Raw genomic sequence first — 27,604 nt, 5'->3', positions numbered from 1 at the left:
ATGGCGGCAGATATAGAGATCCTGGGCTGCGTCACTGGGGGGGGTCAGTCACCCCTTGTTCTCCACAGCTTCCAGAGTTGGAGAGTTGGAGAGACATATTGTTACATTGAAACATATGGAGAGCACCAATATGATGTCATATCTTAGCGCTCTAGATGAAGAAGACCTCTTCGGATCAGGATGTCCTTTGAGCCTCTGTTGGTCTGACGCTCAGGCCTAATGGAAGCGACCCCTATAACTAGGGAATTGCATTTTTCTCTTTTAGTCCCTGTATACTTTGTATTATTATATACCGCGTACGCCCTCAGACAGCTGACGCAAACAAATGGTAAAGAATTCGAGGGGGGGGTATATACGGCTTTTTCAGATGTTTTGGAATTATATTTTTGTTTAATGTGATCCACACATGAACTTTGGACGATGGGGGGGGTAAGAAAAAAAGCTTCAAACACTGAATGAAATGAATAAAAGATGGAGACACAATGGGCACACACGCCCCGGGCGTAGAAACACACACAGACGCACTTAAAAAAAGATGCCGTTAGACTTCTGTCTCTCTAGTCAGTGACATCACTTTAAACGCGAAAATGTGTTTGAAGTATTTCGTCTCTTGGGAGAACCAGACAATGTTACGAGATTTCCGACACGCAACGCGCTGCAAAGCAAATGTTCGCCTCTCTGTGATTTAGTGCAGAAAAAGTAAAAGACGACCCTGTCATCTGTTTTCTGACTACAACTCTCATTATCCCGAGACAGAGCATGTCACTTAACATTCAGATAAAGAGAGCCCTGTTCGCAAGCCAGCAACATCTCCTATATACTCGATTAATATAAACCGGGCGGGGCATAGATGGGTGTGGACAGGAAGGGGAGGGGTTGGTGTTTATTTCGTAAACGAACACTCCACAGTGCACAGGGAAGTGGGGGTGGAGGGCGCTTAATTCACTAAAATCCCTACAAATAAATATTTTGATGCAACGGTTTCTTTCAATCCTTTCCTTTAACATTCCAAAGAAGTACACATTTCTTACACAACCGATAAAAAGTTTGGGGTCACTCAGCTGTTTTCATGTAAAACAAGGACATTTCTGGCTGTAACATAATTACAAAACGGTTTCTAACCATCAATTAGCCTTTTAAACTTAAACTTGGATCAGCAAACACAGCGTGCCATTGGAACACAGGAGTGATGGGAGTGATAAAGGGCCATTGGAACACAGGACTGATGGGAGTGATAAAGGGCCATTGGAACACAGGAGTGACGGGAGTGATAAAGGGCCATTGGAACACAAGAGTGATGGGAGTGATAAAGGACCATCGGAACACAGGAGTGATGGGAGTGAAAAAGGGCCATCGGAACACAGGAGTGATGGGAGTGATGAAGGGCCATTGGAACACAGGAGTGATGGGAGTGATAAAGGGCCATTGGAACACAGGAATGATGGGAGTGATAAAGGGCCTCTGTAGAAATCAAGATATGCCATTAAAAACCATTTCAGCTACAATAGTAATTTACAGCATTAACCCCGTCTGCGCTGGATTTCTGATCCATTTCATGTTATTTTAATGGACAACGTGCATTTCTTTCAAAAGCAAGGACATTTCTAAGTGACCCCAAACTTTTGAACGTTAGTGTGTAATCTTGGTATGTTTTGGAAATAAACTCCTGTGCCACGTAACGACCAATCACAGCTTGTGGAATTTTAGTTGGAAAGTTAAATACAGTGAATTCTAGCTTTTGTTGTGGTTTCTTTTACGCGCCAATATGAGTCACGGAATCTTGAGTAACGGCCCTGGGCGTGTGCATCCCGGTAACAATAAAATAAAAAGTAAATAATAAAAAATGAGTGTTTTTCTCAAAACAATCTGCATCCATTAAAATTTAGCTTAACAGGATTCTATTCATTCTTTCCTGATTTTCCAACTTTTTCCTTTAATCATCAACAATATCCCAGCTACGCAATTAGAAACAAAAAATTTGCCGGCAAATCAGTCCCATTTGGCCCCCGTCTAGTCGCCCGTTTCTCCTGCCGTAAAGACTCAAACCTTAATCAGTCGTTGGTCTCGTCTTAGATTCGGGAGCCGTATGTCTATCCCATGCATGTTTAATACCCTCACTGTATTAGCCTCTACCACCTCTGCTGGGAGGCTGTTCCACTTATCCACCACCCTCTCAGTAAAGCATTAGCCCAAGTCTTTATACTTCTCTTTGATTGGAAGAAATAAGACGCGTTAGCCATCTACGTTCGCAGTCTACAAAATCCTTTTTTCTTATAGAGAATCCCCAAAACGACGTTATTTGTTATGTCTCCAGATGTTTCCCCGAGACCCTGATTCACGTCTGAAGTTATTTAAGGAATAATATTTACGTAGTCCGGTTGGACGGTTGAGTAGGTGATGTAGGTGGTGCAGACGTGAAGACCTTCTGGATTGTATATATGTTCTCCATCCCGTTTCCTCCCAGGTGCCCCGACGCTTCTGTGTCTTTTTAACTCCGCGTTTCATCTGTCACTCATTAGCATTCCACAGATGTTAAGTACATTTAAAAAAAAAACTAGTTTTTTAGGAAGAGAAAGGGACTATTCACTCTGAGTAACTTCTCTGACTTCCAGCTCCGAGCCAGAGCCAAATTTACTGCGAGCAACTGCTAGGAGTAAAAATATATCTGGGCTTCCCGGGAGGAAGACGGCTCACACGGGATGGAAGAAAGACGTTAAGAGCGGAATATTTTTTTGGGGGAAAAAAGGGAACTTTTAAGACTCCTCTGCTATCCCAAAACCCCAATAATTTTCTCCTTGAGATGCGCATATATTGCTCCAAACTATAAAAACCGTAACCTGTGAACACAAAGGTTGGTGCAATTTCTAAAAAACTGGGGTAAGTTGTCTGTTTTAATTTTTTTAACTCTTTTAATGCTGGAAGGTATTCCCTTTGAGGCTTTTTTATAATATTCTTCTGGGGACTAGTTTAGAAAACATATATTTTTTAGATTTCATGGTCTTGTGCTACAGTGTGTTGCGAGTGAAATTAATAAATTGCTGCTTCTATTTAGCGATTTTCCTGACGTGCATAGCTGCCAACAGTCCTGGATTCCCAGGAAAAGTCCCTTGCTTTGACCAGCCTCCCAGAATTTGCCTCCATTGCAAGTATATTTTCCCTAGGGCTAAAATCTAATGGGCTTTCTAGTAGTTAATGCTGACAGCTAATTATGTCCTCATCATGTTCTGAGTAATTATTCAGATGATTTCAATATTGTAATGCGCGTTCTCTTACGCCGCTTTTATTCGTTTTCTTTGGAGATATTTAATTCTAAATTCCAAAATGTATTTAACTTTGGCACGCTGTCACATATAATATTCACTAAAACATATTACAAATCCCCAGAGTTTACTGCAATCAGTAAGATCGTTAGAAATGCGTAATAGTTTAGGGAGAAATGAATTCAATTTTTTTAATTATTTTTTAGGGGTTTTTTTTTTTTTGCTAATTAAGCAAAATACTCTATTATTTTTGGAATAATCCTTATTGTGAATTTTTTTTAGCAGGATTTTCCAATATTATTCTTCTGTGAAACTTGATATTCAGACTAATGTGTTTTCCATTAGATTTCTAATGATATACGATGTGAAATATTTACATGTAATTGTCTCGTGTCAAAAAAAAAAGACAGTTATGATCTATCCCAGCAGGACTACTGGTCAATGTTAAGAAAAAAAAAATCATTCTTAGCTAGTCAGTTCAAATAAATGTACATATATTATATAAATAGACATATATTAAGAATTGTTTTGAGGTTCATTTTTAGTTTATAAACACTCAAACGGTTAAAGAAACAGATGAGGTTCTATATTTGCTGGATTTGCTCTGAAAAACACCCCTTGTCTTATATTCGGGGTCGTCTTATAATCGGACCTCAAACAGAGATCTGACTATAAGGCCAAGATCCAGATCACCCGCAGCGCTGCAGGGGACCCGGATCCTCTTCTTTGGCAGCCGGTGAAAGTCTGCACGATGCGCACAGACAACCTCCGCTGCTGCCCGGCACTTCCTCTGCCGGCGTGACATGACCTTCCAGTGCTCTCAGTCATAGAAGTCCCGGCGGAAGTGCCGGGCAGCAGCAGAGGTTGTCTGTGCGCATCGCGCAGACTTCCACTAGACACCAAGGAGTCTGGAGCACGGGGGACAAGTTTGGGGATGCATCGGTCTGGGGGGGGCACAGTGTCATATAAAGGGGTAAAGGGCATATCTGGGAGGCAGAGTTGCAAGCCTGGGGGCAGATGTGCATAACTGGGGGGCAGGTTGGCAAATTAAATTAAATTAAAAAAAGAAATACATTTTTCTCAATCATAGTTTTTATTAAATATAAAATATATAAAATATAAATTTAAAAAAATAGTTTACATCAATTAATATATATTAGTAAAACCTTTTTTTTCTATAGGGTCGTCTTATATTCAGGCTTTTTTTCCCTAAATTAATATTCAAATTTTGGGGGATCTTATAATCAAGCCAATACGGTATTTCTATGTTTTGCCCCATTTTATGGGGCAGTAAAGAAAGTACAGAACATTTTTACATCATTCTCTCAACCAAATACCCCAGGGACTTGTGGGTTAATAGTTTGGAGAAGTTTAACCTCCAAATGATCATTATAATCGTTATGTTTACATCTGACGAGGGGGCCTCTGAGGTCTTGAAAGTTTATATGACTGTACATCTTACTATGTTATGACTGGTCCGGTAAAACCACAAACCATGTTTTAGTAATGGCTGCTTTGCTCCAAAGCGTTGGGATGTGACGGGTAAACGATGGCCTTTTTAGCTATTTTGTTTTTTTTTCTTTTGAAACGATTTGTGCTATCTTTTTTGCATTTAAAGAGTAGATGTGATGACCTCCCCAAGGTTAACCCCCCCCCTGAAAAAGATTGTTAATATTGCATACTTTAGAGCCTGGCATAGCTGGGAACTCTCTGCATTTGGCCCAGATACTCCGGGAGACACGCTGCATCTCTGGTTCTCCGGGTCGACAACCTGAATCCTCTGGGACACAGGAGCGGGGTCCTGACAGACTTACCGTCCATTTCCCCCTTGAATGGGGGTGTATCCCGTGATGTGGGCTGGAAAGCCCACTGGAGTCGGCGAGACCACCCACTGACTTCAGCGGAAATGTCCACCAACATCAACGGGTAGTCTTGGCTGCATCCCGCAAGAGTAGGCTTCAGGCCTGCAACCTAGCGAGCAGCCCAGCATTTCCTGTGATAGAAGGAAGTAAATCCAGAGAAGATACCTGGACATGTGGCAACCCCAGATAGAACAGGAGTTGAGTGCCCTGCATGTGAGCTTGCCATCTAGCCTTATGGCACTTACATACAAAGTTACTGGCAAGAATGGTGGCCTTCTGAGGGCCACGTGCATGAACTTACATTCTAAGATATAATCATTATACATTCTATAACATAACAGCATCTTCTAAATAAGACTGTTTGTAGTCAGTAATAGAAATGACCCCACGTATCTAGATTCTGGGAACTTGCATCGCTAAGCCCACTATGATTTACGGGGCTTGGATTCCGAGACTTTAAGATGAAGACATTGTTTTCCAGCAGATATGGTCAGTAATTTCGGTGTCCGTGAGGAACGCTAGCGTTATAACATTTTATAAGAACATCTCAGGGGAAATATAAAGTATTTCTAGAGCAGGGGCGACGAGGGAATGAAAACATATTTAAAGAAACACAATTTTCTCGGCATAAAACAAGTCAGCCCTTTCATAAACACATTCCGCTCGTGTTCTTTACTTTATAACAGGTAATTCACTGCGAGTGATCAGGCATAATATCGTTCTTCCTCTAGCTTCCCGCTAATAGAACAGCTCATTTAATGATGTACTCATGCAAAACAATTTACAGAGTATTGTATTATTTATATATTTATTTGTTGGTTTCACTCCCCCACAGACATACCCTTGAATATTTCAAATGACAAATTCGGGGCACCTGTGTTTGGGGGTGTGGCTACAGGTGTTAGCGGGCGGCGCTTGGATGTGGTCAAAATCGTGACTGCCCCGTGAAAAGCAGGACACTTGGGAGGTACTCATAGAGCAATGTAGTTTGGCCTGCAGGACCTCACTGTGGTGGCTGCACTGCACCGAGGCACCACTAGATGGCAGGCAGCATTCCAGGTATGTTAGGAGAGATTAGCAGCTCGATTTAATGACCCATCTACACCTTAATTGGTGGTAATCGTGGTTGAAAATACATTGTTTGGTAGAGTGGATTGTAGATTGCCCTCGCTAAAAAAAAAAAAACAAGAAAAAACATTTGGCACGGTACAAAGCTTAGATAAACATCCAGTTACAATTTAATACTTTCAATGTTTGGTCTGTTTTAAGCTATTTCTTATGCCGCTAATGGCCTTTTTAAGTTTAAATATCTGCATGATTATTCCTCCCCATTAAGTTATCTCGCTCCTACTGTTAATTTGTTGATTGGTTCAGGCAGCCTTTGTGAGTGTAGGGGGAGGGGAACGGAGAGAACGTCCGGAAAGGAAATTGGTGGTTAGGCTTAATTTGACGTCTTTGTACCACTCAACTTTGCTTTAATTATGAAAAGTAGCTCTACCATGTCATCAAAATTATAAAATTAACAAAAGCGCGCCCTAATGCAATGTAATAAAGTGATTTAATTGTGTTAAAAGAGGCAAAGTTCTCTCTAGACTGTGCCTTTTTGGGCTTTCTTGTGTTATGTCACATGATATGGTTCTCCAACATATGGTTTTTAAAGGGACTACGTCATCTGAACAGTGTTTACAGTAGAGACCTTATAACGTAGCCCGATCCCTGGATGTTTACATTTATAGGTTTTACCTAAAACACTAAATTTAGACAAAGTATAAACACTTCCAGATTCCTTCAGGTTCGGGCATATTCTTACGTTTATAGAAATAACCTTCGTATGTTAGAGAGTTTCTGAACAGGAAGACTACGGCTTTATAACCATATGTCTATTTCTTTAAAGGGAGACTTCAGTGGCTCACCAAATAACTCATATTAAAGCACTTTTATGCATTTACTAAAGTTAAAATAAATTACTTACCTTCAGAGGAAGCTGCAGCTCCAGAGGGCACTGTGGAAAGCTCTGTGGTCCAACATTTCACGCCACTGATTGGTTCCTTCCAGTGGCCAATCAGTTGAATGAATACACTTCTGTTTAAATCAATGGGAGCACTTTATAGACATGTGCATGGGAGGGGGTAGAACACATTCTCCAGTGTCTTAAGTAGAGCTCGGCAGGGCATCGGGATGGAGTGGCAAAATCGGGACTGTACCTCGCAAAGCTGGAAAGTTGGGAGGTATGCACACATTGTTTGGCTGCCATTAAAGGCTAGAGATACTTAGTTATACTGTGTATGGGTCTGATTAGAAGCTTCACCAAGTCCTTCACCTAACAGGGAGAAGAAGAACCTCAAGAGATGAGTTCCCATTAAACCGAGACATCACTCTCCTCATTTGGTGACCACTGACCTTAAAGTGCCACGGCAACCAAGTCATCCCCAGTCCATCCCTGATTGCCTTCGTGGATAATGTTCTTAGAACTCCTCAACTTATTCACTTACTGTCACATCTGTCACCATATTTTCCTGTGCTGGAAAATATCCAATGTTATCTAGCGTGGCTAAATAATTACAAATCTGACCTGAAAATGGTAACCTGAGGTCTGAAATCCTGTATACGTTATATCCCTCATTGTATCGGAATGTCTGGTTTTAGTTCTTGGAAAACCAGACTGTTAAGAAAATAATACCAAAGGAAAAAAATGTGTTTTTGTAAAAAAAAAAATAATAAAAACATAAAATTTAGAAGTCCTCACCCCTAGCATCCTAGGTTCGTGGCCCGATTAGAGTTAATTTGACATATTTAAATTATATATATACATATATATACATCTAATACATTAATTCTTGAATATGTTATTTTCTTTATTGTGGAGAAAAGGTCAGATTATCATCTTTAACCCTTTCAACTTTCGGGACCTAAGCATGGGCTGCCTGTCTGGGAATGAAAGGGTTAACGCCATTATTTAACATCAATGCTTTCACTCCTCTTACCAGCCTGGAACAAATGATTCACAATAATCTAAAATATGTTATTATATATATATATATATATATATATATGTATATATATATATATATATATATGTATATATATATATATATGTATATATATATATATATATATGTATATGTATATATATGTATATATATATATATGTATATGTATATATATATATATATGTATATGTATATATATATATATATGTATATGTATATATATGTATATATATATATATGTATATGTATATATATATATATATATATGTATATGTATATATATATATATATATATGTATATATATATATATGTATATGTATATATATATATATATATGTATATATATATATGTATATATGTATATATATATATGTATATGTATATATATATATATATATATATATATATATATATGTATATATATATATATATATATATATATATATATATATATATATGTATATATATATATAACTTAATACTTTAAGCACTGGGTATGACTTTAAAAGCCAGAAGTTGAAGCAGACGAAGTGTCCTGGGAGGAAGACATTTGGAAATGTCGATTTTTATTGCCGACTTTGTGTGCCAATCATTACTGGAGCCAGAAGGCAATATGTATGGAGTACAAAAAGTTACAAAGGGATAATCTTTTTAAGATCTGTTTAAAGGCCTAGACGTGATGTAACATCTTCCACATAACCATCATCATCATATTCTTTAAACATTAGAGTGTTTCATGCGCCGATCCCAATTTCACTATACATTTCTGGAGTTTAAGATTTATGGAAATTGGCTGAATTCAAAACAATCAGCAGAAGTGTCCCTGTGGTTTCCATGGTGATTGCTAAAAATGTAGTAAACATTAAGGAATACATACAGTAAGTATAGATATGAGGTGCTGGAAGGCTGCTAATCGGAGGAAGGGGGTAGAAGAACTGACTAAAGTAGGTGATGTCATATAACGGAGCGCTGGCTTTGGTAGGCGGTCCCAATGACATCAGTGGGCGGTCCTGCTAGCCCCAGACACAGGAAATGCTGTGGCTGCTCAGGAAGTGGGCAGGGAGCGAGGCAACCCAGAGTTTGGTGAAATGGTTCCCGGCTAAATGGCAAGGCACACCACTCCACAGTGTATATGGGCCGGTTACAAGGGAGGTCTCTCCAACCAGCCCTTGCATCAGTGGCTCGCTGGTGGAATCTGATTGGCCAGTAGAGTGTCCTGGTTTCCGGCAGAGGGGCTACTGCCCTCTGGAACTGCCGCTGTAGACTTAGTAGATCTGCAATGAGCAGAGAACTGGGTTTTTTTTAAGTCTTTTACAACAATACCCTAGGTGCCAACTCAGAACAGTCCTGTCTGCAGCAAATCTGGATTTAGGTAAAAAGGGACGAAAATGTTGTGTGTAGAAAAGGATGGTCAGTTGAAGAGCTTTGGGAGTCTCAGCTGATCTTTGAGGCAGGGTAAATTATTGCCACAGAAGATTAGTGCTTACCTGGTCAAACACTTATTTCAGGGAAGGTTTTGGGACATTACCAGAGATGATGTTTCTAAACAACATAGTCAGGGCTGTTGGTCCAAGAATCCTCCTGCAGACATCATAGTAACAGTAATTCAGGATGGAAAAAGAACACAAAGTCACCCCCGCTGTTAACCCAGAAGAAGTGATCTGACTGCTGCACCTCTTACCCGAGGAGTTTTGTCTAAAGGCTGCCCTGTCCTGTACAGCGGGCAATTACTTTCAAGGGATCCATGTATAAAGTGGATATAGAGGCAAATGATAATTATTATTGACCTTATTTGCATGCGCCTACCCAGAATCCCTTGTGGTTGTGGCAGCACCATGAGATTTCTGAGGGAAAAAACAAGCCTTCTGGCTTGTCTGGTGTCTGTAGATGAGTGTTTAATAATACTTCTACAACCCAGAAGAAGCAAAACCCCACAATGAAGTAATTTTAAATTCCGACTCAAAAGCAGGAGAAATTCCTTCTGGATGCCAAGATGGCCTCTGATTTCTCACTGGATCAACAAACTATAACTAATCCCGTCCTTATAACCCGTTATATCCCTGTATATTAGCCTCATATTATAGATTATATACTCTCCGTCCGTATAACTAATCCCGTCCTTATAACACGTTATATCCCTGTATATTCCTCATATAATATATTATATACTCTCCGGCCGTATAACTAATCCCGTCCTTATAACCCGTTATATCCTGTATATTCCTCATATTATATATTATATACTCTCCCCCCCGTATAACTAATCCCGTCCTTATAACCCATTATATCCTGTATATTCCTCATATTATATATTATATACTCTCCGGCCATATAACTAATCCTGTCCTTATAACGCGTTATATCCCTGTATATGCCTCATATTATATATTATATACTCTCCGGCCGTATAACTAATCCCGTCCTTATAACCCGTAATATCCCTGTATATTCCTCATATTATATATTATATACTCTCCGTCCGTATAACTAATCTCGTCCTTATAACTCGTTATATCCTGTATATTCCTCATATAATATATTATATACTCTCCGGCCGTATAACTAATCCCGTCCTTATAACCCGTTATATCCTGTATATTCCTCATATTATATATTATATACTCTCCGTCCGTATAACTAATCCCGTCCTTATAACCCGTTATATCCCTGTATATTACTCATATTATATATTATATACTCTCCGTCCGTATAACTAATCCCGTCCTTATAACCCGTTATATCCTGTATATTCCTCATTGTATATTATATACTCTCCGGCCGTATAACTAATACTGTCTTTATAACCCGTTATATATCCCTGTATATTCCTCATATTATATATTATATACTCTCCGGCCGTATAACTAATCCCGTCCTTATAACCCGTTATATCCCTGTATATTCCTCATATTATATATTATATACTCTCCGGCCGTATAACTAATCCTGTCCTTATAACCCGTTATATCCTGTATATTCCTCATATTATATATTATATACTCTCCCCCCATATAACTAATCCCGTCCTTATAACCCGTTATATCCCTGTATATTCCTCATATTATAGATTATATACTCTCCGGCCGTATAACTAATCCCGTCTTTATAACCCGTTATATCCTGTATATTCCTCATATTATATATTATATACTCTCCATACCGTATAACTAATCCCGTCCTTATAACCCGTTATATCCTGTATATTCCTCATATTATATATTATATACTCTCTGGCCGTATAACTAATCCTGTCCTTATAACCCGTTATATCCTGTATATTCCTCATATTATATATTATATACTCTCCATACCGTATAACTAATCCCGTCCTTATAACCCGTTATATCCTGTATATTCCTCATATTATATATTATATACTCTCCGGCCGTATAACTAATCCCGTCCTTATAACCCGTTATATCCCTGTATATTCCTCATATTATATATTATATACTCTCCCCCCATATAACTAATCCCGTCCTTATAACCCATTATATCCCTGTATATTCCTCATATTTTAGATTATATACTCTCCGGCCGTATAACTAATCCCGTCCTTATAACCCGTTATATCCCTGTATAGTCCTCATATTATATATTATATACTCTCCCCCGTATAACTAATCCCATCCTTATAACCCGTTATATCCTGTATATTCCTCATATTATATATTATATACTCTCCATCCCGTATAACTAATCCCGTCCTTATAACCCGTTATATCCTGTATATTCCTCATATTATATATTATATACTCTCCCCCGTATAATTAATCCCGTCCTTATAACCCGTTATATCCTGTATATTCCTCATATTATATATTATATACTCTCCGGCCGTATAACTAATCCTGTCCTTATAACCCGTTATATCCCTGTATATTCCTCATATTATATATTATATACTCTCCCCCGTATAACTAATCCCGTCCTTATAACCCGTTATATCCTGTATATTCCTCATATTATATATTATATACTCTCCCCCGTATAACTAATCATGTCCTTATAACCCGTTATATCCTGTATATTCCTCATATTATATATTATATACTCTCCCCCGTATAACTAATCCCGTCCTTATAACCCGTTATATCTCTGTATATTCCTCATATTATCTATTATATACTCTCCAGCCGTATAACTAATCCCGTCCTTATAACCCATTATATCTCTGTATATTCCTCATGTTATATATTAAATACTCTCCGGCCGTATAACTAATCCCGTCCTTATAACCCGTTATATCCCTGTATATTCCTCATATTATATATTATATACTCTCCGGCCGTATAACTAATCCCGTCCTTATAACCCGTTATATCCTGTATATTCCTCATATTATATATTATATACTCTCCGGCCGTATAACTAATCCCGTCCTTATAACCCGTTATATCCTGTGTATTCCTCATATTATATATTATATACTCTCCGGCCGTATAACTAATCCCATCCTTATAACCCGTTATATCCTGTATATTCCTCATATTATATATTAGACGTGGGCACCGACGGAGTCTTCGTGAAAATGTAGAATACGAATATTCGTCCATTTCTGTGTTTGTTTCGGACGAATATACGCATATGTTCTTCATCTTCATTTTTCTCTTCGTTTTCTGACGGTTTTCTAGCCTATCTGAAGTCTTCTGTAGTATAGCAGGGGTTAATACGGAAATCCACAAGGGAGAAAAAGCTAATTGTGTGAGAAAAGTAGATCCCTAGCACTCTAACCCCCAAAAAAATTTCCTTACATGCCGTTACATCTAAGCCTCTCACCCAATGATGCCCATGATGCCTGTTGAAGAACCAAGGATTGAAACCTAGGACATTCTTTCTTAATTTTCATGTGGTTGGCAGTTGGTTAATATTTTAGACATCCATCTGTTTAAACAACTGTACAGAAAAAGAGAAATTAATGGAAAAGGACATTAATGATAATTTTTGAGTAACTGGCCTTTAAAATTGAGAACAGTCTTACGTGAAAATCTGGTGAAAATAATGCTTATTTAATTACATTTTAATCCACATCATGGAAGATGAGTAAACTTGTAATATTCTAATATCGAATTTATTAAACTTTTGCCCAGTTTCAATGAAAGATGTAAAAAATGTTGAGCATCCTATAGTGTTCCCATCGCTATTTTCGATGGCTAAAGGTAAACCTTGTAATCACACTTTTCATATATATATTTATATATATTTTTTATTTTTTTTTGTGGTTGTGGGTAAATTATCCCTGCGCTCATCACGCTGACGTGGCCAATATCAGTTTACAATAGCGTGTCAGAGTTCATGCTATGATGTCAGAGCTCATGTGTACTTCCTGTATTCTACTAGACGCACTACTCAGATTACACCTTCCGCTCTTGTGTCATCTGGAAAATCTGGTGACTGTTTTACATTTTTAATTTTTTTGCCATTTTTAAATAAGTTTTTTAAGGCTACTAAAGGAGAAAATTTTAAGCAGAAATCCTCTTTCAGTGCTACTGGATGGAGATTCATTCATTCCAATCCATATTCCAGAGGGTGCCAAAAAACTTTTATTAATGAAATTCAAACCCCCATAAAGAAAGATTTCCCAATTATTGGGACTTTAAACCGTTCTTTCAGGATTTGATAATTGCTTATTTTCTAAAACTATATCAACAGCTAATCTAGCCACCCAAACCATCCAGGTACCCCATATTATGCCACATCTGCTTTAAATGGACCTGCGGTTCAGGCAGCAGTGGGGATGACTAGGGGGCTTGGGCATTTTAAGCCAACAGACATCAGTGGGACCCCCTACCTGCATGCTGCATAGGAGGGCTCCTGGTAGACGGAGCCAGAACGTTCCTAGGTGTGGATATCTAACACTCATAATTAATGTTTGTTTTTTCCTCCCAGTATGTTATGGTTGATCTCCCTGCTTGAATGCAGGTGACTCAATTAATTGTATCCTTAAATAATGACAAGTCAAGGTTTCCATGAGGACCGGTGTTCATACATTTGATGAGTCGCTACATAGAATCTCCATGATGGGCCATTAAAGGGTTACTATTTAGAGAGTCTCAGCACATTTCCCAGGTATGGCCGCCTGGCATTTGCCCATTTAGCCAGTCCAGGCCTGCTTGAAGTGAATAAAATTCAGGTTCTTACAGCTGCGCATGTTCCGTTCCCTCCCTCAATTCACCCATTCCAGCTTCACACATACGAAGATGTTGGGGGCTCCTGTGCTCTGTTATTAGGACCCTTTACATTCTCATTATTAATAGGGGTCACCCAGAAGACCTCCATTGACTCTTACAGCGGTTTATTACAGAATTCTGCTCGGGGTAACATTAAGATGTAATCGAGTTTTCAAACAAAATCTATTAACCGCTAGGGTTCCGGTTCACATTTGCAATAAAGTCCAATCCCCGCAAATTACCTGCAGAAATACATATTTATTCCTTCGTACGCAGGTAACATATTACGAAACCATAAACATAGGAGGCATGTCGTAAACGCGTTTCATCCCGCCGTGCTGTGCCGTTTGTTCACGCATTCAAAGTAAAAATGAAATCACTCGGAAATGATAATTTGACTGTAAAATGGCATAAAGGTTTTTTTCTTTCATTTCTATGCGATCTCCTGAATAAATTCCCCATTTGGCCAATGTGAAAATGAGACCGTTGCAGATGTTTTCACGTTTCGAAATTGGATGGGGTTATAGAGGTACAATAGAGGTGCAGATGCGGTATATCACACGTAATAAAAAAACATATATTATACATGTGAAAGAACGCGCCGGTACATCTAGGATTTCATTTCCATCGGGATAAAAAGGAAGAATATATATATATTAGAGTTGTGCGAACGGCCCAAAAATGATTCGCAGAAATTTGTATTTTCTTTTTTGGTCCATTCATTTACGCCCAACGAATTTCATTTCCTGCGCTTTCAGTTTGGATGAAATTCGGAGGGCTTTTGGCAAAGAAAGAAGACAGAAGAACCCTTACGAAAAAATTACTGCAGTTTTTCTGAAGTAATACTGCAGTTTTTTGGACATGAAAAAACTGCAATACTGCACTTTTACTGCAGTATTACTGCACATTTACTGCAGTTTTACTGCATTTGTACTTCACTGTACTGCAGTTGTACTGCAGTTATTTTTGTACGGAAGTACAATTGCAATAAAGCTGCAGTACTTTGAAGTACAATGCAGTATAATTGCAGTAAAAAAAAAAAGCGCAGTAAATGTGCAGTAATAATGCAGTACAGTGAAGTACAAATGCAGTAAAACTGCAGTAAACGTGCAGTAATACTGCAGTAAAAGTACAGTATTGCAGTTTTTTCATGTCCAAAAAACTGCAGAAAAACTGCAGTAATTTTTTGTAAGGGAACAAGCTGAGGCAAGAGAAGAAGCAGAGCTGCGGGAAAGGAGACAGGGATACGGTCAGTGGGGAAGTTACACATTGAGAAAGAGCGTGAGAATGCGTGAGAGACAGCATGAATGAGAATGTGGGAGAATGAGAATGAAAAAAGAAATGCAAACGAAAATTCGGAGCTCTCTGCTTCGTTTTTGTTTGTTTCGTTGGGATCCCTCGTTTTCAGGCATTCCTATGAATTGATGAAATTTCATTTAAATTCGTACAAATCCAAATGCAGACATCTAGTGTGTATATATATATATATATATAGATATAAAAGGTATCACCGCATACTCTGCAATACTCTATTTTTTGACATCGTATAGATATATATATATAGATATAGATATTTTTTACAAAAGTCTCTATCAGTTCTTCTGAGAGGCTGTTCCACTTATTTACCACCCTCTCAGTAAAATAGGACGTCCTTACATTACATTTATGTGCTATACAATAACATTTTACGTAGACAATTTGACATATACAGCGCTAGAACACCACCAATGAACCAATGCACTATTTTTTTTTAAGTGGGCAGGGCATCAGCATAAAGAGGGTGGAGCTTGATGTTAACAGGGAGAGTATCGTATTATTAAAGCCTCCTTCCTCCAGGACCATCGTAAACAATCTCTAGCGCTAGAGGTTTATGCGCAGTCCGCTAAAACAAAGCAGGAAGAAAACAGGAAGTGGCTTCCAGCTTCCTGCTTGGGCTGAAGGGAGGATTCCAACGCAAACTGCACTGAGGGGTCATGGGAAACTGAAAATTTGCATAAATGGTTGCAAAAGTGTCGTACTGTCTATATCTCCTGCTTGCAAAATACCCAGGGCAGGTGAAAGGGGCAAATATATATGGGGGAGGGGGAATTCTACAAATACCCCCCATGCATTTGCAAAAAGCAACATTATGGAAATGTAAAGAAACAACACAGCTAACATATGCATGAAAGCGGATGGGATGGCTGGGGTGTCCCTTTAAAAAAGAGTAACAGTAATGGCTGGAAATCTAAGGGCCTGGATTTCCGCAGGCGAGGGAGTGAACGTCGGGAACGAGGGAGAGACTTGAGGGGAAAAGTAGCTCTTTTCTGGGAAGGCTGGAATTTTTCTCGGTAACCTGGGAAAATTTGACAGCTATGAGCAGCAGTCACGGTGCCCAGCAAATCCCCGACAATTTTGTAAAATCAGTATAAAAATGTAGGTTTACGTATTACTGAACCCTGATTAAATTGGGGGCCACGGCATCATTTAAAATAGATCCACACGTTTCCCAAATCCTACATCTCACACCTCGACTCACTAAACGTACGGATGTAATGGTGCTTACAGATCAAATATTCAATATTTATAAAATTCAACATAAAAAAATGGTGTTTACAGATTAAAAAAAAACAATATAAACGTATTAGGAACCTACGTGCATGATTATTCCTCCCCGTTACGTTAGCTCTCTCTTGTTGTTAGGTTGCTTATTGGTGTTGATTGGTTCAGGCATGGATTTAACAAAGTACAGGAGGGAAGTTTATTCCAAAGAAGGAGAAAAGTTAGAAGAAGAGACCGGAATCTAACACTAGAGGGTCAGAGGCTGAGATTAAATGCACAGATGATTTACTTTACCGAAAGAGTGGTAGATAAGTGGAACAGCCTCCCGGCATAAATTTAAGCAAGCATGGGATAGACATACGGCTCCTGAATCTAAGACGAGACCAACGACTGATTAAGTTTTGAGTCTTTACAGCAGGAAAATGGGCCAATGGGGCCGATGTGCCGGAAGGTTCTAGGTTTTTTGCAAGGATTGAAAAGAGAGAACTTTATGATAGGGCAATGCATTTTTACTCCCTTTTCGAATGAAATATCTCCAAAAAAAATTTTCAAAAATCGCCGGGTAGTTTAAAAAATAATTTTAATGAAATTAGTTTAAAGGAAATATTTTAACAAAATGAGTTAATAAAACTAAATAAATTTAATCAGTACTGTAAGTGACAGGTCTCCTTTAACTCCCGACAGAAAATAAAAAAAATAAAACAATATAGACTTTATCTTAATAACGACAAGAACCGTTTCAATTTTCTCCTGGCTCCATCCCTCCGTGAGCTGGCTCGGCAAAAAGCAACTCATTTCATGTGAAACCCTGTTCATAAAAATCCTTTTAGACAACAGCAAACGCTCTTCCATGTAATAAAATCCGCCGTTCCGGAGAAATGAATGTTTAAGACAATACGAGCCTGGAATTTTTACAAGCAGTTTTCTGTAGACCATAAGCCACGCTAGGACAGCGCACGCTAAATTCACCAACATGCGCAATCTGCAAAGCGATGATGTCATAACGCATGAACGGCAATATTCGGCCATAAATATATAGTTATAAATCGGAGCAACCTCTATGTAGATTGCTGACACCCGCAATAAATCCCGAAGAAACATCCCTCCTCCGTTATACCGATAGAAGAAATAAGAAAACCCTGACGCTGGATCATAAAATATATGCTGGATCAAACGTGGTCACCACGATTACAGAAACATATTTTATCTCAAGAAAAAAATTCAAAACAGACATAGAAGAATAATAGAATTTGGAAGAATAATAGAATTCGGAAAATTCTTTTTACAATTTTTTTTGTTACATACGTTGCAAAGACGTCAGGAATACCAGCTTGCATTTTAAACAGGCCGTCATCGTACTTAGATATACATAAAGAAAAGGCAAAAAAACCTAAAAAACAACCTCCAAACATGTCAGAGACACAAGAATTTGGTTTTAGGCAAAAAAAAAAAATATAAAAATTATTCAGTCACAGAATAGAATAAATGAACAAATCTGTGTTTATAATTTATTAGGTAGACTGAAATTAATTTTATTTATTTATTAAAAATGTTGCACTTTTATAACTTGACGCTAGTACTAAATGACTGAATTGGCAAGATTCATGTCTTTAAATAATAATAAAAAAATCAATGAATTGGGACAAAGTAAAAAAAAAATTAAAATAAATAAATATTTTTTTAAAAAAAGGAAACGTTCCAACCAAGATTCTCGTTCTTGCCCTAGAGCTTGCGGAATTTCTTTTACGGTTAATTTATAACGCAGGAAAATTGGGCGACTGCAAAATGTCAATTCGCTTGTGGCAAAAGAAAGTCCGTTTTTTGAAAAAGAAAAAAAAAAAAGAATTGAGAAAATAAATTGTTGGTTCGCGGCCGGATGCAAGTTAATAGTTCCTGGAGGCACGGGTGACACAGGCGTCCCAAAATGTGTAGCTAATTCTTGTCTCGCATGCGAATGTTTCCTCTTAATCAGAACAGATTCCGCGCTGTAACGTTTAATAGACCCGTCCGTGGCTTCTCTGCATCCAAGATGTCTACCGAGTGACGTCCATTGCGTTATTTGGCCAAGCAGACCAGCCTACGAAAAACGCGGAGACCAGGGCCGGCCGAAGACTTAACGCCGCCTGGGGCGAAGTTTAAAATGCCGCTCCCCCCCCGCCGACGCGGGGGGGCGGCATTTTAAACTTCGCTGACGCCATTATTTCTCTCCCCCCCCCCGCCGGTACTTACCTTTAAAGAGTCCTGCCGGCGAGTCTCTCTGCTCTGCCACTGTGCCGGTTTGTAATGCTGAGCGCCGGAAATTGACGCCACTTCCGGCGCTCATCATTACAAGCCGGCACCGGGACCGAACAGGGAGACTCGCCGCAGAGGAGAGAGAGAGGGGCGCCGAGCGGGTAAGCGAAAACCACTCGGTGCCCCTCTCTCTCTCCTCCGCTTCAAAACAAACAACCAAAAAAAACGCTTGGGGCGGCAAAGTGCCGCCCCTTCTAAAGTGCCGCCTGGGGCAATTGCCCCAGTCGGCTCCATTGTAGGGCCGGCCCTGGCGGAGACTAAATGAGAGATGGGAGATTCTTTTTGTCTTTGATTTGGGGGCAGAAGATGTTCCCATCACCCTGCAGAACAGTTGTTTCTGAACAGGATCAGGGAAATTTCCAAATGGGAAATCATTTTAATGGAAGATCTTGGCCTTTTGGCCACTTGTGATAGAAGGAAAGCGTGATCATCTGGCCTTTTGGATGAGAATGCAGAGAACATTAATGGCGCCCCTAGGCTAGGTCCACCTGGGCACTCATCACGTCTGTTGGTATAGATGAGGGTTAAACTTCTGTGGTAGGACGGCTTCTATTGCACCGGCACCTTCGCGATATTCACCGGCGCACGATATTACGGGCTCTTTTGTTAAACTTTTATTGGATCTCTCCAATAGTAAAATGCGACTGCAAAACATTCTGTAAATGAAACCCAAAGCTTCGACCGAGAAACTGAAGTTTTGAAAGAACTTCAAAAAATTTTTTTTAGAAAGAACACATTATCACCCAATGATCAAACGCAAAAACATTTTACGTGCGGTTTTATATGAGAAGCCATTGTTGATTTAAGGTATAGAACATACTAGCCTACTGGTGATTTGTACTAGGATGTGGGTGATGGGGCTGGTGTTGGAGTTATGAGGGATGTTGTCCTCAGTCTAACTCTAGATAGGCCACCGGGTCTCCAGGCGTGTTTTCTGCCATGGTTGGGTCAATTGTGGACTCAAGGTACCATCGTTATAAGTTACATCAGTGGGTGTAGGACATGACTTATGGGTGACTGATTGCCAAATGTGTTTCTTGGCCACATTGTCTATGGACTGTTAGGCCGGGTTTGTTTCCTGGTCAATGACAACCAAACACTGAAACACGCCGGACAATACTCATAAAACTCATGCCGCGATGATGATGGCTGCACCAAAATGGTGTCGTGTGTCATGTGTCGTGCCACCATTTTCCAGTGTGAGGTTTTTACTTTGTAGATAATGACTCTTGGGTTTCATGCCTCGGATTGGGTGGGATACCTTCACTTCCAACACATGGGACATCACAAGTGCATGCGCATTTATGCTTTAGATTGGGTGGAAGAGAACTTTATGTGGCGTTCATTGGACCGCCAACATCTGTCCTGTTTCTCTCTGTAGGAGGTTGTTAGCTTCATTCTGCCCCAGCTGAGAGGTGGCTCTGGAAGGGTCTCTACGGAAGGTTATTAGCTTCATTCTGCCCCATCAGAGAGGTCGATCTGGAAATCAAGGTGTCACTGTCAGAATAATGGTGGCCACATGGTGTTACACGCCCAAGTCGCCCTAATACTTGCGTCATCCGCCTGGCAAAGCATCATTGGTTCTGTAGTCCAAAGGAGGGTGTCACCAGAAGTCTACATGAGAATGATGTCAGAGGGCGACTATCCCAAAGTCTTTGGCCGTTATTCTATGTTTTATCTGCTGGTGGTTATTTTAAGGTGGAAAGAGAAGATCTGAGAAACGGATGATCTCATTGGCAGCTAAGAAACGGCATATAAATCCTGAAATATTTGGAAAAGATCATCTGGGTCTATTTAACTCACATTCCCTGTACTCACTCTATTATAGTTAATCTTTTAAATGTGACCCCCCCCAAACGCATGAGGGATTTGCTAAAACTATATATTATTATTATTATTTTTATTTTTTTAACACATTGAACGCCAGATGGGTAAAGAACGCCGCGCGCAGCCCATAAATATAAACTAGCGGCAGGGTTGTCAGCTGTTTGATGGGCTTTCTTGCTGACTGTTAATGGCAGACAGCTAATAAAATAACAGAATCCAGATGGAGAACAGCGAGAAAGGGAAGATTCAGGAGCTGGGAAAACAGGCAATAAATAGGAAAGCGAGCTAAAACGGCGGCTGTGCACAATGAAAGGATCGCAAGCTAAATATTTCCAACGATGGAAACAAATGGTTAAAAAAATACACAAAATTCTAGAGCAAAAAATGGAAAATACTCTTTATTTTTATACCTCTCCCAATACGGCAAAATGTTTTTTTCTTCCTATCCTGGTGGTCCTGTGGCCTGAGCGCGAGATCTCTGTTTCGGGGCTCCCTCGTGATGCTCGCGGGTTGAGCGATGACATCATAGAAGGAGATCAATGGTCTCCCCAACCAGCCCTACTCCCCCAGCTGGCCATGGGCACTGCCAATCGTTGTGACGAACACCGCCGCCTGTGCCGACATCTTACTGACCCCAGGTTATGATGGCGCCCCCCTCAGCAGCGGGCACCCGGGGCAGTCCGTAGCCTAGCTATGCCATTGGTGCAAATGTATCCATTACTTGGAACACAATTTTGTGTCATATTTTTGGGGCATTGGGGCATTCTACCATCAAAAAAAAATATTCACAGAATTATCATTTTTTTGTCCAAATTTACTAACCGCCTGCTAAATGCTGAATACCAGAGGTAGAAAATAACAACAAAATCTGCTATTTTTACTCCTAAAAGGGATTTTATGTTTTTTTTTTTTTAATGTTTGTTCTTTAGCCCGTGCTGTTTGAAAGACGTTTTCAGATTGTCCGGAATTTTATATATTTTATATATTTATATACTGGATGATGCAGTCAGGTGTTTATATAAATACAATAGATTTTTTATGTACCTCTTGTTCAGGGTTTTGCTGTCACCCATTAACCCCATCTGGTCTCTCGACTTGTTTTCAAGTTTTTATCTATTTTCTCTACATTTTTTTATTCCTAGAATATCCAACCCCCCCCACCCAAAAAAAAAACTGAATTTGCCCCCGAGTCTTCCTTAGAGTCTTTGGGTGAATGGGCAGATTCCTACGTTTTTTACCCCATTCTCAAGGTCATGAATGGGGCAGATAGTCAAGGTCAGACAGTCCAGAGCCGACTCCTTCATATTCTGTTCTGATTTAATGATATCTGAGCATCCCGATTGGTGGTTTCCTCCCTGCTATATCACAGCTAGAATCCCTGCTTGAATACAGGTGACTTCATTCACAATATCTTTACCTTCTGTGAAGTGGCACGTTCCATAAGGATCATTATCAGAACCATGTGGTAGACTCTCTGTGACAAGCGATTAGAAAGTTAATATGTGAAGTGTCTAAAAGCTCATTGGGTTTAATGCTTATTCAGCTGGAAGACTATTCCACGTGTCTACTGCTTCTTTTTATATAAAAACCTTATTTTCGGAATGTTTTTTTCCCAGACGCATCATACCCAAACATCCTCTTAATTGCGCGTCATATATATATTTATTTCCCCCCAAATTACCATATGTAGACAATTACCGCAGCTGGTAACTGGAACCTGCTATTGACACAACTGTTTTTTGGGGGGAAAAACAGCAAACTCATTGTGACATTTCTTATAACCACCAACCCAAACCGCAAGCTGAACCACATGTGGAAATAAAACGTGAAGCGTCACACGGATGTTTTCATTTTCTTTAATATGGCGGCCTCTGGGAGACTTTACTGCGGGTGAAAATAGCTGGCGGTCCCGATGTCTTTTCCATTAGCATCTTAATTAACAAACGCATTTTAGGCCATTTGTTTCATCTCAGCCATATTCAGATGAGCCAGGGATACGATTAATAGCTGGCGCCCGTGGGAGGAGCTTATAGAAACAAAATGGCTCCGTACATGCATGACCCCAAAAAGTGTTAATAGAGCAAAATTGCACATTATATCAGAAATAAACAGGAAAGATGCAATCTAGACCAAAAATGTAATGAAATAATACCTGCTTTACCTTTTCTGACGGGTTCCGAGAACTATTTCCCAATCCTTATTTTGTTCTGGTAACGTGGGACACGGTTGTAGATTACCAAGCGGTACAAAATGGTTTATTCACCGCAAAACCCCTGACGCTTCCCGACATTTGTAGGCAGGATCATCCATTCTTATTTAGAGTTTATTCCCTAAACAAAGCTGAAGTGTAGAGGTCTTCCAGCCGAACCCTTGGAGCTCGCGATCCACTTACGGTGATGGATGATTCAGGAGGATATTTCGACAAGTTGCGTACTTTCTAGACACCTCAGTGCGAGACCCCGATGGGGGTACTTCTACTTTCAGGTAAAAAACCTATTTTCACATAATTATGGTAGTTCTTCGGGGCATTCGTCTAAATGACGTTCTAGATCTGGATTTATTTGTTATACGTTGAGGATTCTGGAGAAGGAAAGTGGAGAAAATATGATACCTCCTTAAGGGGACAGTTTAATGCTCCATACAGCCCTATCTTTGTAAGCCCGTTACTTCGCATTACTTACCCGTAAGTGAAAAAGAAAAGACTTATCTTTAGAAGATGCAGCAAATCAACCCCATCTTTGTGCCCCCCCAGATGGCCCACTATTCATGCTCCTTGTCTATGGATTAAATGCCCTTGCTTGAAGACTTCTAATCATCTCTCTGGCCAAGTCCAGAGAGTTCCCAGGTATATATTAATATATAAAGGTGGTAGATAAGTGGAACAGCCTCCCAGCAGAAGCAGTAGAGGCTAATACATTGTGAAAATACTCCTGAAATGTCCGATTTCTTCAGCAGGTCTCAATGTGGCTTAAGAACCAAGATTCCACGTTGAACGTTCTCGAGATGGATTGGAATCCCGGATACCGCGTAATTAAATTCTTAACAAAGGGGGTGGGGCTTGAAGTGGGAGGAGTTAGGTGGCGCTGCATGACTCTGCAGCATCGAGCTCCAGGTCCATTCTGCGCCCAATTCGGACACTTCGCATAAGACAGCAGTCCTAATAATGGAAACATCTGTCCGGGTAGCCAACAGCCAGGACATAAATCCATTTTACAGGACTATCACTGAAACTTTGGGACCGATGGCAGCTATGACTAAGCCAATGCGAGTTTGTCTTTCTGCATTAAATTTCAAATTAATCTAATCTGAATTTTATTCCACCCAAAATTTGCCGCGAGATCTGTCTGTAATTAGCTTTCATGATAACACGCATGTCTGGGCTACACGTCAGAGATGGTAGGAAACGTTGGTACAATGCAGTCGTTCTGAAAGTGTGAAAGTTAATCACGGGAAGAGCAGGAGGCCAATCCCAGCGATACCGCAAGGACGGGAAATTAAAATTCAGCCGCACTTAACCCTTTGAGTGCTGGGGACACGTGCCTCCTAAAAAAAGAAGCCCCCCCGGGGGAGGAAAGAGGGGCCCTGAGGTTTGGGGTCCAAAGAGGGACCGGCCTCTAATGCACCGGTCAAAAGCAGAGGCCTGAAAGTATTAGAGGTCGACCCCTCTGATTACCGGTACCAGGCGTGGAACGAGCGGTGAAACCCTGCAGGGCGTTTAAATGAAGGAGAGCTCTCTGTCGATGTGGGAAGCCACGGCTAGCGGCCCCGCTTGTGGTTTGGACTCCCAGAATAATATCAGCCGCCATCATACAAGCAGCCGGCAGGAGCCGAAGCCGCCTGATTCAGCAGTGCTGTGGCCTGGCGTGGCTGCGCTGAGTCAGTTAATTTAAGGACGGATTTAATGTATTTAGATCAGGAACTTGACCTGTTTGATCTCCGTGTGTCTGTGGTCACCTGCTATGCGTTCTAGGAATGGGGTCTGCGGTGTATCCTCTCCCAGATTCCTGGCTCTGGTACATCGATACGGGAGAGTAAGCTTTTGGGACCTGAATAAGAGACCTCTGAGGTCCTAAAAGCTTATAAAACTTTATATCTTTTTCTGTAAAAGGTATGAGACTCCTCGTGTATCCATGTGAATTTGTGTTTTAAAGGGACGTTATTAAAAATACTGACCGGAGCCAGAAGCTGCAGCTGCCTCCATGGTCTAATGATTCTTGCCACTGATTGGCTGTTTGACACAACGCTCTCTCGTTCACTCTCGCAATGTCTCCCTACCTTCTCCGCCGACCACTTCTTGCAGATTCATGGTAACAGTGATGTTAACCGATTCCAATGATTCCTTTAACCCTTTAGCTGTTACTCTGGGTTCATTCCGCATTGTGCCCTTGTAGTCATCTTGTCTGGGTGCCCGCTTCTACGTTCTTTGTGTTCGTTTTTTCTCTCTGATTAATTGTACTCCAGGTTTGCCTGACTCCAAATAGCTTTTGTTGAAGTCATTAGCCTAGGGGTCATTAGCCTAGGGGGTTCACAGACTTTTCCCAACCCACACAATGAATGGTTGCATGATGTAGTCAATAGCGACAATAATGTGTGTTATCAGTTAGAATAGATTGTGTTTGTTCGTTATTGTAATTTAGATGAAAATCATATTTTAAGACTAATTAATAAATAAATGCTTGTAATTCCAAAGGGTTCACTTACTTTTTCTTGCCATTGTATGAGTATGATTTCAAAGGAAAGTCCTAGTTGTCTGGAAAACGATAATACATAGTGCGGGAAATTACAGAAAAGAAAACAAGAAATAGCAAAAAAAAAAAAAACAAGAAAATTGCCGTGGTCCTGTAGTGTCAAATAGCCTTGGTCCTGAAGGGGTTAAACCCGGCCTTAGCTGTAAGAATGACAATGATCATATCAGTCATGACTCAGTGGATGTGGTATTCCTCGTTAGATTGGACACGCTAATGATTCCTTTACATACGTGTACGTTTTAACCCTTATAACGCAATTTGATTTGGTTTTGACTTCTGTTGTATTTTTATATAAATGTATAATTTATAATATAATAATAAGGTTTTTCAGATTTTGTTCCCATGAATTACAGTCCGATAATATAGTTACCATAGTAATTATTAAAGGGCGGGGGGGGGTCTCAGTTCATTACTCCGCTCGCAGGAATGGCGCTGTAATTTTTATTACACAATGGAATAAATGGAGCGCGCGATTTTTAATGAATTCGACTCCGCGCCGCTCTTCATACCTGATTGTGCAATCACAGCCCATGGATGCCGAGCATGAAATTCACATCCCAGGACACGCCGGGCCTGGCAAATAAACACAACGGGCTCTGGATTTAACTCCTACACTGCCAATAATCAGGCTGGACTCTGGCTTTAACCCCTAGACCAACATTAATCAGGCTGGACTGCGGCATTAACTCATGCACTGCCAATAATCAGGCTGGACTCTGGCTTTAACCCCTAGACCAACATTAATCAGGCTGGACTGCGGCATTAACTCCTACACCGCCAATAATCAGGCTGGACTATGGCTTTCATCCATTAGAGATTTAACCCTTAGCTTGACAATAAATAGAATGGACTGCGGCTTTAACCTCAAGGCTACCAATAATCATGAAGCACTACTACTTTAACCCTTAGAATGCTGATAATCAGGATGGACTACAGCTTCAGCCCCTTCATTGACAATAGACAGGATGGACTATAACTTTTAACACTTAGCGTGACAATAATCAGGATGGACTCTGGCTTTAACCCCTAGATTGCCAATAATCAGGATGAACTACGGCTTTAACCCTTGCATTACCAAATAATCTGGATGAACTCCAGCTGTAACTTTGAGATTCTCAATAAATAGACTGGAACAAACTACAGACAAGAGTTCCACTCATTCAAACCAGCTGAAATGATGAGCTATGGCGAGAGAGAGTGGGTTCCTGTATCCTGCAGCAACATCTAACAGAATAGAAGCTACATTAACCCTGATTGATTGGGCTCTATTAGCACTTTGTGCCATGCCAATGAATTGTAATAAAGTGTAATTGTTTTCATATCACACATAGTGTTACATTGTGTATACATTTTTCTCATCTTCCTTCCCATATGGCCACCTGAGTCTCTCCATATCTCATCATCTGAGCTGCTTTCACTAAGTGGAACTCTTGTCTATTGTTTGTTTCTGATATGGTTGAACTGAAGAATCCCTGGAAGAATTCCTCCCAAAAAGTAGAATATTGTTTTATCTTCTTTATAAAAAAAAATAGACTAGACCGAAAGTTTAACCCCTGGACTGTCAGTAATTTGGCTTGATTCATGATTTAACCCTTAAAATGCTAATAGTCTACATGTACTCCTGCGTTACCTCTTTACGGTGCCAATGATCAGGATGGACTATGACTTTAACCCTAGAGTGTCAGTATTTTGGCTAGACTCCTAAATTACCACTTAAAATGTAATAATTAACATGTACTTCTGCTTTAACCCTTAGAATGCCAATAACCAGACTTAAATCCTGCTTTGATCAGCCAGGAATCATACTTTAACCCTAGGAGTCACAGTAATCTGAATGAATTTCTTATTTAACCCTTGGAGCACCAACCATCTTTCCTGTCTCATAATAATCAGCAGAGTTTTCTCCTTGGCTC

At 40.0% G+C, this 27,604-nt stretch overlaps 1 protein-coding gene across 1 annotated transcript in view; it reads left to right on the top strand.

The window, feature by feature from the left end:
• The first annotated feature begins 2,588 nt into the window (after positions 1 to 2,588).
• The window catches only part of LOC128484385 (uncharacterized), a 40,333-nt gene continuing 15,317 nt past the window's right edge, over positions 2,589 to 27,604 (top strand). The window contains exon 1 of the mRNA XM_053460744.1: positions 2,589 to 2,877. The gene's annotated coding sequence lies outside the window, so the exon portion shown is untranslated. The remainder of the gene's footprint in view (positions 2,878 to 27,604) is intronic.

This window comes from Spea bombifrons, chromosome 3 (genome assembly GCF_027358695.1).
Source record: "Spea bombifrons isolate aSpeBom1 chromosome 3, aSpeBom1.2.pri, whole genome shotgun sequence".
Lineage (NCBI taxonomy): Eukaryota > Metazoa > Chordata > Amphibia > Anura > Pelobatidae > Spea > Spea bombifrons.
Note: the sequence above shows the minus strand (reverse complement) of the source record. Positions and strands in the feature narration are given on the sequence as shown.